Below are 17,928 nucleotides of genomic sequence, written 5' to 3' on the forward strand. Positions count from 1 at the left end.
TTGCAGCACCTCTCAAGCTCCATCAGGTTGGATGGGAAGCATCGGTGCAAAGCCATTTTCAGATCTCTCCAGAGATGTTCAACTGAATTCAAGTCTGGGCTCTGGCTGGGCTACTCAAGGACATTCACAGAGTTGTCCTGAAGCCACTCCTTTGATATCTTGGCTGTGTGCTTGGGGTCGAAGTCTTGCTGAAAGATGAACTGTCGCCCCAGTCTGAGGTCAAGAGCGCTCTGGAGCAGGTTTTCAGCCAGGATGTCTCTGTACATTGCTGCATTCATTTTTCTCTCTATCCTGATTAGTCTCCTAGTTCCTGTCACTAAAAAACATCCCCACAGCATGATGTTACCACCACTATGCTTCACTGTAGGGATGGTATTGGCCTGGTGATGAGCGGTGCCTGGTTTCATCCAAACATAACGCATGGCATTGACACCAAAGAGTATAATTTTTGTCTCTCATGGTCTGAGAGTCCTTCAGGTGTATTTTGGAGTGGCTTCTGTCTGGCCGAAATCTACCATACAGACCTGATTGGTGGATTGATGCAAAGATGGTTATGCTTCTGGAAGGTTCTCCTCTTTCCACAGAGGAATGCTGTAGCTCTGACAGAGTGACCATCAGGTTCTCGGTCACCTCCCTGACTAGGGTCTTTCTCCCCCGATTGCTCAGGTTATACGGCCGGCCAACTCTAGGAAGAGTCCTGGTGGTTCTGAACTTCTTCCATTTACAGATGATGGAGGCCACTGTGCTCATTGGGACCTTTAAAGCAGCAGATATTGTTCTCTACCTTTCCCCAGATTTATGCCTTGAGACCATCCTGTCTCAGAGGTCTAGAGACAATTTCTTGGACTTCATGCTTGGTTTGTGCTCTGACATGCACTGTCAAGCGTGGGACCTTATATAGACAGGTGTATGCCTTTCAAAATCATGTTCAATAATCTGTAGGAACATCTCAAGGATGATCAGTGGAAACAGGATGCACCTGAGCTCAATTTTGAGTTTCATGGCAAAGGCCGTGAATACTCATGTACATGTGATTTCTTAGTGTTTTGTTTTTTTTTATTAAATTTACAAAAGTCTAAAAAAAAACTTTTTACATGTTGTCATTATGGGGTATTGTGTGTAGAAATTTGAGGACAAAAATTAATTTATTCCATTTGGGAATAAGGTTGTAACATAACAAAATGTGGAAAAAGTGAAGCATTGTGAATACTTTCCGGACATACAATTTATATATATATATATATATATATATATATATATATATATATATATATAAATAAATAAAGTTCATATTATGTCCACACTCACGTCTTTAATTGATATCTCGCTGGGGTGACTTAAACCCATAAAGGACCAAGTCCTTATCACAAAAAATGTATAGGAGAGAAAATCCGGAGTGCACTCACCAGTCTTCTAAAATGTAACTTTTATTTACATATCCATAATAGTTAGATACAGCAAATGAATAATCGACATTTCGGTCCTACAGAATGGACCTTTATCAAGATTATTGATAAAGGTCCATGCTGTAGGACCGAAAACGTTGATTCTTCATTTGCTGTATCTACCTATTATGGATATCTAAATAAAAGTTACATTTTAGAAAACTGGTGAGTGCACCCCGGAGTTTCGCTCCTATACAATATATATATATATATATATATATATATATATTCCAAGTAAACAGGTACTAGTCACGGCGCTAAACCATTCAAACATTCTGTTCAAAATATGAAGAAACAAGTTCAATATATTCGCCCACTGTGGTCCTGTTATTGACAGTGGCAGCTCACGTTTTTCCAAATGAACCTTTGTTGTATGGTTCCCAGTAGTCATGTAAAACAAAAAGTGAAAAACAAGCGCCTCATAGTGTAATATGTTTATCAGTTAAGCATGCACCATTAACACTTAAATATGCGTACCGTAATGTGTCAGCATGTGAGCACGTAATCCATACTCCAGAGTCACTTTATCTCCCTCTTGGATTTTAAACAGTCCCGTTCTTACTCCACAGTCATTAGTGTGTATATAGGAGAATCAAACACACTCATAGTGTATTATCAATGACAATTTTAATTAAACACAGTTGGACACACACAAAAAATTGCGTAATTACATTAAAAAAGTGCAATATAGGCTCATCTGATAAGATCACAGCATCAGATCTACCTTATATACCTTACCCAGTGCTTTAGCCCGATAAGGGCATACTTAATCACTGGGTAAGGTATATAAGGAGGTAAGGTAGCTCACTAGGTGTTATCCTCCCGACGAAGTCCTACCTAAGTGGTATAAGAGATGAAACGCGTTGAGGAAACGGGGACCTCTGTTAGCTGACACTGTGATCAATGCAGATAAGCCTGTATTGCACTTTTTTAATGTAATTACGCAATTTTTTGTGTGTGTCCACTTGTGTTTAATTAAAATTGTCAAATTCTATTTAAACAATGTGGTCACATACCATGTTGCATCCCAAAACTAGGAATGGTGAGTGCCGTGGATTAGTGCTTTTTGTTTTATATATATATATATATATATATATATATATATATATATATTAGAGGTAAGCAAGTTGAAAGGAGAGCGCACCCGTGATTATGTGAAAAATAAAAATTTTACTTATAACATTTGCTCACGTACATCAAAGTTTAAAACATTAAACTCCCCCATGGATGGTCCTCCGGATCCTGGTGTAATCGACAGGCCACGCCTCTCTAGAATCTATCGCTCTGTGACTTGGAGCTGGCATGCAGCTGTGCTACAAATATACCTGAACAGATAATTTCTGGACATTTCGATCAAAAGACTTCATGCGCATTAGTAGGATTTCTTCCTTATACAGATATATACACACATACATACAAACATAGAGACACACACACAAAAGCCTATACACATGATATTCTAGAAGAAAGTTAAATACACACAATTATAGATTATCATGTTTAAGTGCACAAACACGCAAACCCACATTCACTTACACACCCACCTGCACACCAAACATCTCCCAATCAACAATCCGAAAATACACACACTCACCGATAAATACATTATATAATTAAAAATGTTACCATCAACGCCAATATCAAGTCGGTAAAACATTATTCCGGCTGTGGTCGCTCTGCTTGTCGTTGGTAGATCTACATAACAAAATGATTGACTAATCTGTTCATTTATGTTACAAATTTAAACATGTATATATATATATTTATAATTCTCACCATCATTCTCAATGATTTCCACATTCAACATACTTTTATAAAGAAAATCAGAAACATTATAAAGTATACAGAAACGAAATAAGGGATACAATAAAAAAAAAGAGAGAGAAGGAAAATAGAGAGAGAAGGGAAAGAAAGAGGGAGATTGAGGGTGAGGACAGAGAGATGAGAACAGAGAGAATGGGAAGAGAGAGAGAAGGAAAATAGAGAGAGAAGGGAAAAAAAGAGGGAGATTGAGGGTGAGGACAGAGGTAAGGAAGAGAGAGAGAGAGGAGAACAGAGAGAAGGGGAAGAGGGAGAGAGCATGGCAAGAAAGAGGGAGACTGAGGGTGAGGACAGAGAGGGAAGGAAGAGAGAGAGAGAGGAGAACAGAGAGAAGGGGAAGAGGAAGAGAAGGGAAAGAAAAAGGGAGATTGAGGGAAGGAGAACAGAGAGAAAGGGAAGAGGGAGAGAAGGAAAAAAGAGAGAGAAGGGAAAGAGAGGGAGATTGAGGGTGAGGACAGAGAGGGAAGAGAGAGAGAGAGAACAGAGAGAAGGGGAAGAAAGGGAGATTGAGGGTGATTATTTTATTATTTATTTATTAAAAGGCATATTCCGTTGCGCTTTACACTAGGACACATTTATAAAACAAAACAGGGTAATAACAGACAGACATAGAGGTAAGAGGGCCCTGCTTGCAAGCTTACAATCTATAGGGAAATAGGCATTGATACACAAGGATATGTGCTATATATTGCAATTTGGTCTGGCCAGAATGCAGAGTTTCTTGGTGGGCTGCATGATCCAGTCATACAGGAATGTAGACCAAATGTCAGGAGTATGTGAAAGAAAGACAATATGAGAGGTTATTTGTGGACTGTGAGAGAGGATGTAATAAGACATGGAGGCTATGAAGGTTATGTGGTCAGTTCTGGAATCTGATAAGCTTGTCTGAAGAGGTGAGTTTTCAGGGAATGCTTGAAGGATTGAAGACTAGAGGTAAGTCTTATTGTGCATGATAAGCTATTCCATAGAGTGGGTGCAGCCCGAAGAAAGTCCTGTAACCGTAAATGGGAGACAGTAATGCATGGGGATGAGAGATGCAGATCTTGTGCTGAGCGGAGAGGTCGGTTTGGGAGATATTTTGAGATGAGTGAAGAGATGTATGTTGGTGTAATTCGGTTAATGGCCTTATGAGTAAGTAACAGTATCTTGTATTGAATACGGTAGAAAACCGGCAACCAATGGAGGGACTGACAGAGCGGGGCAGCAGATGATGAACATTTGGCAAGGAAGATAAGCCTCGCAGCTGCATTCATAATGGATTGTAACGGTGATAGCCTGTTTTTGGGAAGACCAGTAAGGAGACTATTGCAATAGTCAATGCGGGAAATAATGAGGGCATGGATTAGAGTTTTTGCAGTGCCTTGTGTGAGATATGGTCGAAATTTGGATATGTTTTTTAAATGTATGTAACATAATTTTGAGACAGACTGAGTGTGGGGAACAAAGGACGGTTCAGAATCTAGGATGACACCAAGGTAGCGAGCTTGTGGGATGTGGTGGATTGTTGAGTTATCAACATTGATAAAGAGAGGGAAGGAAGAGAGAGTGAGGAGAACAGAGAGAAGGGGAAGAGGGAGAGAAGGGAAAGAAAAAGGGAGATTGGAGGTGAGGACAGAGGGAAGGAGAACTGAGAGAAAGGGAAGAGGAAAAGAGAAGGAAAAGAGAGAAAGAGAAGGGAAAGAGAGGGAGATTGAGGGTGAGAATAGAGAGGGAAGAGAGATAGAGTAGAGAACAGAGAGAAGGGGAAGAAAGGGAGAGAGTGATGACAGAGAGGGAAGAAAGAGAGAGCGAGGAGAACAGAGAGAAGGGGATAAGGGAGAGAAGGAAAAGAAAGAGGGAAACTGAGGATGAGGACAGAGAGGGCAGGAAGAGAGACAAAGATGAGAACAGAGAGAAGGAGAAGAGGGAAGGGAAATAAAGAGGGAGATTGAAGGTGAGGACAGAGAAGGAAGAGAGAGAGAGAGAACAGAGAGAAAGGGAAGAAAGGGAGATTGAGGGTGATTATTTTATTATTTATTTATTAAAAGGCATATTCCGTTGCGCTTTACAATAGGACACATTTATAAAACAAAACAGGGTAATAACAGACAGACATAGAGGTAAGAGGGCCCTGCTTGCAAGCTTACAATCTATAGGGAAATAGGCATTGATACACAAGGATATGTGCTATATATTGCAATTTGGTCTGGCCAGAATGCAGAGTTTCTTGGTGGGCTGCATGATCCAGTCATACAGGAATGTAGACCAAATGTCAGGAGTATGTGAAAGAAAGACAATATGAGAGGTTATTTGTGGACTGTGAGAGAGGATGTAATAAGACATGGAGGCTATGAAGGTTATGTGGTCAGTTCAGGAATCTGATAAGCTTGTCTGAAGAGGTGAGTTTTCAGGGAATGCTTGAAGGATTGAAGACTAGAGGTAAGTCTTATTGTGCATGATAAGCTATTCCATAGAGTGGGTGCAGCCCGAAGAAAGTCCTGTAACCGTAAATGGGAGACAGTAATGCATGGGGATGAGAGATGCAGATCTTGTGCTGAGCGGAGAGGTCGGGTTGGGAGATATTTTGAGATGAGTGAAGAGATGTATGTTGGTGTAATTCGGTTAATGGCCTTATGAGTAAGTAACAGTATCTTGTATTGAATACGGTAGAAAACCGGCAACCAATGGAGGGACTGACAGAGCGGGGCAGCAGATGATGAACGTTTGGCAAGGAAGATAAGCCTCGCAGCTGCATTCATAATGGATTGTAACGGTGATAACCTGTTTTTGGGAAGACCAGTAAGGAGACTATTGCAATAGTCAATGCGGGAAATAATGAGGGCATGGATTAGAGTTTTTGTAGTGCCTTGTGTGAGATATGGTCGAAATTTGGATATGTTTTTTAAATGTATGTAACATAATTTTGAGACAGACTGAATGTGGGGAACAAAGGACGGTTCAGAATCTAGGATGACACCAAGGTAGCGAGCTTGTGGGATGTGGTGGATTGTTGAGTTATCAACATTGATAAAGAGAGGGAAGGAAGAGAGAGTGAGGAGAACAGAGAGAAGGGGAAGAGGGAGAGAAGGGAAAGAAAAAGGGAGATTGGAGGTGAGGACAGAGGGAAGGAGAACTGAGAGAAAGGGAAGAGGAAAAGAGAAGGAAAAGAGAGAAAGAGAAGGGAAAGAGAGGGAGATTGAGGGTGAGAATAGAGAGGGAAGAGAGATAGAGTAGAGAACAGAGAGAAGGGGAAGAAAGGGAGAGAGTGATGACAGAGAGGGAAGAAAGAGAGAGCGAGGAGAACAGAGAGAAGGGGATAAGGGAGAGAAGGAAAAGAAAGAGGGAAACTGAGGATGAGGACAGAGAGGAAAGGAATAGAAAGAGGAGAACAGAGAGAAGGGGAAGAGGGAGAGAAGGGAAAGAAAGAGGGAGATTGAGGGTGTGGACAGAGAGGGCAGGAAGAGAGAGACAAAGATGAGAACAGAGAGAAGGAGAAGAGGGAAGGGAAATAAAGAGGGAGATTGAAGGTGAGGACAGAGAGGGAAGGAAGAGAGCGATAAAGAGGAAAAACAGGGAGAAGGGGAAGAGGGAGAAAAGGGAAAGAAAGAGGGAGATTGAGGATGAGGACAGAGAGGGAAGGAAGAAAGAGAGCGAGAGAGAGGAGAACAGAGAGAAGAGGAAGAGGGAGAGAAGGAAAAGAAAGGGGAGACTGAGGGTGAGGACAGAGAGGGAAGGAAGAAAGAGAGAGAGAAAGGAGAACAGAGAGAAGGGGAAGAGGGAGAGAAAAGAAAGAAAGAGGGAGATTGAGGGTGAGGACAGAGAGGGAAGAGAGAAAGGAGAACAGAGAGAAGGGGAAGAGGGAGAGAAAAGAAAGAAAGAGGGAGATTGAGGGTGAGGACAGAGAAGGAAGGAAGAGAGAGATAGAGAGAGAGGAAAACAAAGAGAAGGGCAAGAGATAGAGAAGGGAGAGAAAGAGGTAGATTGAGGGTGAGGACAGAGAGGGAAGGAAGAGAGCGATAAAGAGGAAAAACAGAGAGAAGGGGAAGAGGGAGAAAAGGGAAAGAAAGAGGGAGATTGAGGATGAGGACAGAGAGGGAAGGAAGAGAGAGATTAGAACAGAAAGAAGGGGAAGAGGGAGAGAAGGAAAATAGAGAGAGAAGGGAAAGAAAGAGGGAGATTGAGATTGAGAACAGAGGTAAGGAAGCGAGAGAGAGTGGAGAACAGAGAGAAGGGGAAGAGGGAGAGAAGGAAAAGAAAGAGGGAGACTGAGGGTGAGGACACAGAGGGAAGGAAGAGAGAGAGGAGAATAGAGAGAAGAGGAAGAGGGAGAGAAGGAAAAGAAAGGGGGAGACTGAGGGTGAGGACAGAGAGGAAAGGAAGAAAGAGAGAGAAAGGAGAACAGAGAGAAGGGGAAGAGGGAGAGAAGGGAGAGAAAGAGGTAGATTGAGGGTGGATTGAGGGTGAGGACAGAGAGGGAAGGAAGAGAGAGATTAGAACAGAAAGAAGGGGAAGAGGGAGAGAAGGAAATTAGAGAGAGAAGGGAAAGAAAGAGGGAGATTGAGATTGAGGACAGAGGTAAGGAATCGAGAAAGAGTGGAGAACAGAGAGAAAAGGAAGAGGGAGAGAGCAGGGAAAGAAAGAAGGAGATTGAGGGTGAGGACAGAGAGGGAAGGAAGAGAGAGAGGAGAACAGAGAGAAGGGGAAGAGGGAGAGAAGGGAAAGAAAGGGGGAGATTGAGGGTGAGGACAGAGGGAAGGAAGAGTGAAAGAAGAACAGAGAGAAGGGGAAGAGGGAGAGAGAAGGAAAAGAGAGAGAAGGGAAATAAAGAGGGAGATTGAGGGTAAGGACAGAGAGGGAAGGAAGAGAGAGGAGAACAGAGAGAAGGGGAAGAGGGAGAGAAGGGAAAGAAAGAGGGAGACTGTGGGTGAGGACAGAGAGGGAAGGAAGAGAGAGAGAAGAACAGAAAAAAGGGGAAGAGGGAGAGAGAAGGAGAAGAGAGAGATAGGAAATACAGAGGGAGATTGAGGGTGAGGGCAGATGGGGAAGGAAGAGATAGAGAGAGGAGAACAGAGAGAAGGGGAAGAGGGAGAGAAGGGTAAGAAAGAGGGAGATTGAGGATGAGGACAGAGGGAAGGAAGACTGAAAGAAGAACAGAGAGAAGGGGAAGAGGGAGAGAGAAGGAAAAGAGAGAGAAGGGAAATAAAGAGGGAGAGAGGGAAGGAAGAGAGAGAGAGGAGAACAGAGAGAAGTGGAAGAGGGAGAGAAGGGAAAGAAAGAGGGAGACTGTCGGTGAGGACAGAGAGGGAAGGAAGAGAGAGAGGAGAACAGAGAGAAGGGGAAGAGGGAGAGAAGGGAAAGAAAGAGGGAGATTGAGGGTGAGGGCAGAGAGGGAAGGAAGAGAGAAAGAGAGCGAGGAGAACAGAGAGAAGGTGAAGAGGGAGAGAAGGGAAAGAAAAATGGAGATTGAGGGTGAGGACAGAGGGAAGGAGAACAGCGAGAAGGGGAAGAGGGAGAGAGAAGGGAAAGAGGGGGAGATTGAGTGTGAGGACAGAGAGGGAAGATAGAGAAAGAAAAGAACAGACAAAAGGGAGATTGAGGGTGAGGACAGAGAGGGAAGGAAGAGATAGGAGAACAGAAAGAAGGGGAAGAGGGAGAGACAAGGAAAACAGAGAGAGAAGGGAAATAAAGAGGGGGATTGAGGGTGAGGGCAGAGAGGGAAGCAAGAGAGAGAGAGGAGAACAGAGAGAAGGGGAAGAGGGAGAGAAGGAAAAGAAAAAGGGAGATTGAGTATGAGGAAAGAGGGAAGGAAGAGAGAGGGAGAAGGAGAACAGAGAGAAGGGGAAGAGGGAGAGAGATGGAAAAGAGAGAGAGAAGGGAAAGAGAGGGAGATTGAGGGTGAGGACAGAGAGGGATGGAAGGAGAGAGAGGAGAACAGAGAGAAGGGGAAGAAAGGAAGATTGAGGGTGAGGACAGAGAGGAAAGGAAGAGAAAGAGAGGAGAACAGAGAGAAGGGGAAGAAAGGAAGATTGAGGGTGAGGACAGAGAGGAAAGGAAGAGAAAGAGAGGAGAACAGAGAGAAGGGGCAGAGGTAGAAAAGGGAAAGAAAGAGAGAGAGAAGCAGAACAGAAAAAAGAGGAAGAAGGAGAAGCGAGAGAGAAGGGAAAGAAAGAGAGAGATTGAGGGTGAGACCAGAGAGGGAAGGAAGAGAGAGAGAGGAGAATAGAGAGAAGGGGAAGAGGTAGAGAAGGGAAAGAAAGAGAGAGAGAAGCAGAAGAGAAAAAAGAGGAAGAAGGAGAAGTGAGAGAGAAGGGAAAGAAAGAGGGAGATTCAGGGTGAGACCAGAGAGGGAAGGAAGAGAGAGAGAGGAGAATAGAGAGAAGGGGAAGAGGTAGAGAAGGGAAAGAAAGAGAGAGAGAAGCAGAAGAGAAAAAAGAGGAAGAAGGAGAAGTGAGAGAGAAGGGAAAGAAAGAGGGTAATTGAGGGTGAGGACAGAGAGGGAAGGAAGAGAGAGAGAAGGAGAACAGAGAGAAAGGGGAGAGAGAAAGAGAAGAGACAGTAAAGAAAACAGGAATAGAGTGGAGAATAATTGATTGTATAGGAGAAACTTTGATGTACGTAAGCAAATGTTATAAGTAAAATTGTTATTTTACACATAATCACGAGTGCGCTCTCCTTTCAACTTGCTTACCTCTAGAATCGATCGCTCCGTGGCTTTGAGCTGGGATGCAGCTGCACTACATAGATACCTGAACAGATCATTTCTGGACATTTCAATCAAAAGACTTCATGCACATTAGTAGGATTTCTTCCCTTTATATATATATATATATATACATATACACATATATATTTATATATATATATATATATATACACATATATATTTATATATATATATATATACACACACATACATACAAACATAGACACATACACACACACAAAAGCCTATACACATGATATTCTAGAAGAAAATTCAATACACACAATTATAGATTATCATGTTTAAGTGCACAAACACGCAAACCCACATTTACTTACACACCCTCCTGCACACCAAACTTCTCCCAATCAACAATCCGAAAATACACACACTCACCGATAAATACATTAAACATTTTACCATAAACGCCATTATCCAGTCGTTTAAACATCATTCCGGCTGCGGTCCCTTTGCTTGTCGTTGGTAGATCTACATAACAAAATGATTGACTAATCTGTTCATTTATGTTACAAATTTAAACATGTATATATATATATATATATATATATATATAATTCTCACCATCATTGTCAATGATGTCCACATTCAACATACTTTCATCCATATCTACAGTGGGCTGCTGTATTTCTATCACTAAAATATAAAGTTTTTAAAAAATCAGAAACATTATAAAGTATAGAGAAACGAAATAAGGGATACAATAAAAAAGAGAGAGCAAAGGAAAATAGAGAGAGAAGGGAAAGAAAGTGGGAGATTGAGGGTGAAGACAGAGAGGGAAGGAAGAGAGAGAACAGTGAGAGGGGGAAGAGGAGAGAAGGGAAAGAAAGAGGGAGATTGAGGGTGATCACAGAGAAGGAAGAGAGAGAGGAGAACAGAGAGAAGGGGAAGAGGGGGAGAAGGCAAAAGAAAGAGGGAGATTGAGGGTGAGGACAGAGAGGGAAGGAAGGAAGAAAGAGTGAGTAGAACAGAGATAAGGGAAAGAAAGAGGGAGATTGTGGGTGAGGAGAGAGAGGGAAGGAAGAGAGTGATAGAGAGGAGAACAGAGAGAAGAGGAAGATGAGAGAAGGAAAAGAAAGAGGGAGATTGACGGTGAGGACAGAGAGGGAAGGAAGAGAGAGAGAACAGAGAGAAGAGGTAGAAAAGGGAAAGAAAGAGGGAGATTGAGGGTGAGGACAGAGAGGGAAGGAAGAGAGAGAGAGGAGAATAGAGAGAAGGGGAAGAGGGAGAGAAGGAAAACACAGACGAAGACTGAGAGTGAGGACAGAGAGGGAAGGAAGCGAGAGAGGAGAACAGAGAGAAGGGGAAGAGGGAGAGAGAAGGAAAATAGAGAGAGAAGGAAAAGAAGGGGAGATTGAGGGTGAGGACAGAGTGGGAAGGAAGAGAGAGAGAAGAACAGAGAGAAGGGGAAGAGGGAGAGAGAAGGAAAATAGAGAGAGAAGGAAAAGAAACAGGGGGCCTGAGGGTGAGGAGACAGAGGGAAGGAATAGAGAGAGGAGAACAGAGAGAACAGGACGTGAGAGAGAAGGGAAAGAAAGGGGGAGACTCAGGGTGAGGACAGAGAGGGAAGGAAGAAAAAGAGAGATAAAGGAGAACAGAGAGAAGGGGAAGAGGGAGAGAAAAGAAAGAAAGAGGGAGATTGAGGGTGAGGACAGAAAGGGAAGGAAGAGAGAGATAGAGAGAGAGGAAAACAAAGAGAAGGGAGAGAAATGAGGTAGATTGAGGGTGAGGACAGAGAGGGAAGGAAGAGAGAGATTAGAACAGAAAGAAGGGGAAGAGGGAGAGAAGGAAATTAGAGAGAGAAGGGAAAGAAAGAGGGAGATTAAGATTGAGGACAGAGGTAAGGAAGCGAGAAAGAGTGGAGAACAGAGAGAAAAGGAAGAGGGAGAGAGCAGGGAAAGAAAGAGGGAGATTGAGGGTGAGGACAGAGAGGGAAGGAAGAGTGAAAGAAGAACAGAGAAAAGGAGAAGAGGGACAGAGAAGGAAAAGAGAGAGAAGGGAAATAAAGAGGGATATTGAGGATAAGGGCAGAGAGGGAAGGAAGAGAAAGGAGAACAGAGAGAAGGGAAAGAAAAAGAGAGATTGAGGGTGAGGACAGAGAGAAGGAAGAAAGAGAGGGAAGGAGTACAGAGAGAAGGAAAAGAGAGAGAAAAAGGAAAGAGAGGGAGATTGAGGGTGAGGACAAAGAGGGAAGGAAGAGAGAGAGAGGAGAACAGAGAGAAGGGGAAGAAAGGGTTTTACTAATTGAATAGCACCCAAAACGGGAGCATGCATGACAGAAATTGGATGTGAGGTAGCGCGAAATTTAAACGGCAGAAATTATTAAACATCCTGCTCCTAATTGATTCTGCCCCATAGGGGTCATTTCAGTTAGGTGTGATTTCTGTGCAGTGAAATCGTGGCTAGAAACTGTGCGATCTTATGAAGAGTGCTACCATGATTTACACAATTCAATTGTAAATTTGCAGGGATTGCAGCAAGGTTCTGCCCAGTATCTGGGTGAAGTGCATGAAAAGACGAGAAATTACCCTGAACCCCAAAAACTGTATTTTTACCTTTTTAATATATCATGGAAAATTATAACTAACATGTATATTTCATCAAATGCAGCCTTTACAGTAAATTGGGGTACATAAAAATGTCTGTAATGGTTACTTTTTGTGTTTAAGGGGGAAATTTAATGAAGCTTGGAGAGAGATAAAATTGTGAGAGATAAAGTACAAACCAATCAGCTTCTGTCATTTTTTAAACACAGCCTGTAAAGTGACAATTAGGAGCTGATTGGTTGGTGCTTTATCTCTCACAATTTTATCTCTCTCCAAGCTTTATTAAATCTTCCCCTAAATATGTTTGTTAAACGTTGCAATAAAAATCCCTGGTACCTTCCATCTGTAAGTTCAAAAAGCATTTTTCCATCAAAACAACACCTCTATTATTATTATTATTATTATTATTATTATTATTATTATTATTATTATTATCCTTTATTTATATGGTGCCACAAGGGTTCCACAGCGTCTTACAACGTACATAAGCAAAGTACAGAAACAGTACATAAACTGTTGAACAGAACAAGAAAACTGTGACATACAGAACAAGACATTACAGTAGTAGTACATGGTATATAAACATTGGAGTATAGAGTAGATAAAAATATTAGTAAAGGAAGGAAAAACACATGAGGGTAGAAGGGCCCTGCTCGTGAGAGCTTACATTCTAAAGGGGAGGGGCAGACAGACAGGGGTGACACAGATGCGGTAGACAATGCGCATGGGACAGAGGGTTAGAATGACAGATGGGTGGATTCCTATTTTACAGTATGTGAGGAAGTCATTTGGAGTAAGATTTACACCACTGATAATCTACTTTATGTGATAGTTATTGCAGGTGTCTGTGGAAAGCCATGGTTATTATTTCAGTTTACGTGAAGTTTGATGGGTAGCTGGGTAAGGTATGAACCAGCAGTCTCAGGTATATGTGGAAATTGGTGAAAGTAGTTGTTGTAAAGAGATGTTTAGATGTTTAGATGTAAAATAATGATAAGTTGTGATCGAGTGTAAATTCCATAAGGCACATTTATTGATTTAAGGTTTGCAGGATATTTATTACATAGCAATTACATAGTAAATTTGCTGTACGTGTGTGGGGCCTGATTTTGGTGATATGTCACCAGCTAATAAAAGCAGGAGGATAGAGAAGTAGATATAGTTGTGGGAGGTGTATAAAAGTTTTTATAGTGACACAATAAGGTTCTAATAGTCAATGTATGATGAAAAGAAAGCTCATTAGTTTTTAGAGGAGGTGAGTGAATCAATGTGGCTGCAATGAGCACATAGAGGTGAGATGCAGGGAGAGTTAAGAATGTTATACCCTTAGAGAAAATACAAGAGTGTTTTGATAAAAATTAATTTTAAAGAAATCAGTTTTTTAATCTGAAATTACCTTATATGTTGGTCAATGTTTGTTCAACTGTTTGATTAACTGTTATGTTAGTACACTTTGTGCATTTAACCACAGCTGCCCCTATACTGAATATAAATGAATGGTATCCTTGATTTAAGCTGGCTATACACTATACAGATATATCTGCAGATGATGGTTGTTCATACACAATGAACAACCATCATCTGTGCCTGCATGCCTGCAGGTCCCGGCGACCAGGGGACATGTCCTGTCAGGCGGGGGGCATGCCCCGCCCCCTCCTCGCGGCTGCCGCTCTGTGTGTACGGGCGGTCTGCAGACCGCTCGTATACACATGCCGATGGACAGATGTCTGCAGACATATCTGTCCATTGGCTGTGCAGCACAGCCAATGCGATATGTCGGTGAATGCCGACGTTCACCGACATATTGCGGGTACACATTGCCCGACGGGCAGCAGATACATTAGCCGATCAATTGATCAGCCAATATATCTGTCAGAGTGTACACAGCTTAAGACAGGCTACATCAGAGTTAATTGGTCTGCTGATCAAAGGAGATAACTTGCTCTGAGTTGGAACAAAAACTAGGCCACCTCCCTTACCCTAGCCTATCCTTCCTGGGGGGTGCCTAACCCTAAGTCCCCCTTGGAGCCCCTAACCTAACCCTCCCCCACGCGCAACTGTCCGCGCCTGCTGCTCGGTTTACCTTTGTTTGGTAAGCTGAGCATCGGGCTCCCGGCGTAGGGATAATGATAGGCGTCAGGATTTCGATGCCTAACATTAGACCCCTGCCGGGATTAGACAGTTGGGAAGCCGGCGGTCGTTATTTCGGCCGTCGGCTTCCTAAGTATATCCCATTTTTCCTACCATTTCACTTGCACACATAAAAATGTGAATTTGTAATGAAAACGCATGACTCACATTACTCCTAATTTAAACAAACCCATAGATTGCAGTCGTTGGCCAACTATTCCAAGATGATAGCATTTTAAAACAAATGGAGAAATTTATACCCCTTTTACACCAAATGCCCGGATCACTGAAAATGGGTTTCAAGCTGTGTCACACCGGCTTTTAACCCTTTTTTACCGCAGGCTGAACCCTTGTTATTGACGGGGCTTCTCCTCTGCCAGTGCTTGGAGATTACATAATCTCGAAGTGCCAGTAAACCGGCTCTCCATATGATGTTAACAGGACCCAGGTCACCCATTCACACAGCAGGGCTATACGTGTAGTACCCGTGTTCAACCCTGCTTGCTGCCCAGGATTGCTGGGTCGCTTGTCCCGGGAATCCAACCCTGGTCCCTTTTCTTCTTAACCGCCACCCATGTTGATAGGGCAATAACCGAGTTAATTTGGCCAGTGTAAAAGGGGTATTAGCCAGCTTTAGTGATCAAGCTCACATCATGAAGCAATATAAATCTGATTACATATTATGCGGACCGTACATAAGTGGGCCAACACCCCATTCTGCCTACGCTGATCAGAAATCAAAAACTCTGAACGGTGGACATCGATGATCGGCGATCCATCAGGGGATCAGCAAATTACAACATTTTAAAAATCCCTGACTCACCAATTCCGATTATTTTTGGGTCGGAATCGGATTTGGATTTCACCAATGCCCCGCCCCAGGCATCGGTAGAACAGGGAATTGCCCCAATTGCTGCCTGATGTATTAGTTGCAATCTATCATTAAATTATGGGGAAATGCAGTTTGCAAATATCAACAAAATTATCCAAATTATCCAAATGTGCTCAAGCATGCACATGTGTAATCAGTTTAATGATTCACATGAAAGGTTGTCTTGTTTGAATGACCGATGCATGTATGGAATTGGAAACACTATAAACTTAATGTTCCCATTTATTTCAGTCTACTATATTTTATGGGGGCGATTCAGTTATGTGCAATGTTGGTTTGTGATGTGCGCATGCGCAGATTAGCGTATATATTGGTAGGCTTTATGGGGTTTTGAGATTACTTATTGTGAAACCTGTACAGAGATATTTAAATTTTAAAAATTTCACAAATCACTGCTCCCATATATGCAGTAGTGGAATTAATTCTGGACAATTTCAATAAAAAAATGTTTTATTTGATATTTATGCAGAAAATTCATATTCTGCTATACCAAATCAATACTTTAATGTTTTTATTTTAATCAATGATGTTTCTACTTAATATATTAACATGATTTGTCAGAGAGAGAGAGGAAACAGAGAGAAGGGGATGGAGAGATAGAGTGGGAGAAAGAAAATAGAGATAGAGAGAAGGTTTTGACATACACTTACCAGCCATTGTCAGTGGTGAAGATGCAGGCTGTCACCAGTCACAGCAGGCAGCATGCTGACAGGATCGGGAGCAGGTCCCACACAGCATCCATGTAGGCTCGTGTGCTTTGTTCAGCACTCAGGGCCTGATTCAGAGCTGCTCATAAGCGGCCGCTCGTTCGCTCCGAGCGATGTTCACACAACTGCGCATGCGTACGGCTCATAATATGCATGCGCGAACCAGTCAGTGCGGTCGAAATTCATGTGCTCGCAAAATAGCAAATGCCTTATATTTTGAGTGACAGAATGAGGCGTTTGTGGGTGGTAACAGGGGAAGGTGCTTGAAAACGGGGAGTGGAGATCCGAATGCAGGCGTGCCAAACGGTCAAAACGGGCGTTTAATGGGAGTGCATAATTAACAAAGCAGCGTCATCAACCACGTCACTTGGTTGTTTCTTAGCCTGAACTGTTCGCATGATTGCGGTAGGAAAATCCAACCACAAGCACTGCGAGCAGTTCAGACGCCTTTCGATGTACTTGATTAATCAAATAAATAGCGGAGATGACGCCTGGCCCTGCAGGACCGTCGAAGGTCTGCAAAAGCCATCAACAACATAATGAAAACATCTGGTTAATGACCAAACCATCCGAAAAAAACTTTTTGACAGTGGTTTGCGAGCTAGGACCCAGAGAAAGAAGCTGTATCTAAACCAGAAACAGGCAGAAAAGTATAGATTGGGCTCTGGCACACAAGGAGTGGACAGAAGAAGACTGGGACAACATTATTTGGAGCGACGAGACCAAAATCAGCATCTTCGGGAGTAATGGAGTGAAATTTGTTTGGCGTCAGCCTGGGGAAGATCTTTTGCCCGAGTGCACCACGGCAACTATGAAGCACCCAGTGAGTGTAATGGTGTGGGGCAGTATGGCCAGCCATGGTGTGGGATGTTTGGTAGTCGTTGATGGCAATATCAATGCCAAAAAGTACCAAGAAGCAGTGCTGGAGGCGAAACTGTTGCCCACAATCAAGGATTTGTTTGAAGGTGACCCATGGAAGTGTATCTTTCAGCAGGATGGAGCGCCATGCCACACCACCAACAGTTCCATGAAGTGGTTCGGTGATCACCAAATCATTGTCTTGCCTTGGCCAGGAAATAGTCCGGATTTAAATCCGATAGAAAATCTTTGGTCAAGGCTTAAAGTGATGGTATCACGAAAAAATCCAAGTAACTAGAGAGAGCTGATCGAAGCCATAATCCAGGCCTGGTACCATGTGATTTCACCTGAAAATCTGGGACGTCTGGTTCACTCGATGCCTCGACGAATCAAAGCTGTTCTTAAAAACAGAGGATATCCAATGAAATATTAATTTTGTGTATTGCTGAAATTGCATATTTTTTTCCTTAATAAAAGCATACCTGTAAAACTGTGATTTTACTTTGACAAATGACAACTTAAAAATAAATAGTAATGATTATACTTCGATTGGAATATAAATTATAAATTATTATAATCTAAAAATAATGACTAAACCCCAAATTTTTAACATTTCCTAAAAGTGTCCAGAATTAATTCCACTAGTGTAATTACAATTCATCATCCATAGTATATTATTAATGGGAGGTGCTCCCTGGAATAAAATATATCAGAATTCAAACAAGGGAAGACAGAGGTCAGTATTCCTTAATGGGGCACTCACTTATGGCAGTGATATAGTAATAAAACTCAACTTTTATTGGGTACATATTAAAATCATGCAAATGAT

Source organism: Taudactylus pleione, unplaced genomic scaffold (genome assembly GCF_031769625.1).
Source record: "Taudactylus pleione unplaced genomic scaffold, aTauple2 ptg000152l, whole genome shotgun sequence".
Classification (NCBI taxonomy): domain Eukaryota; kingdom Metazoa; phylum Chordata; class Amphibia; order Anura; family Myobatrachidae; genus Taudactylus; species Taudactylus pleione.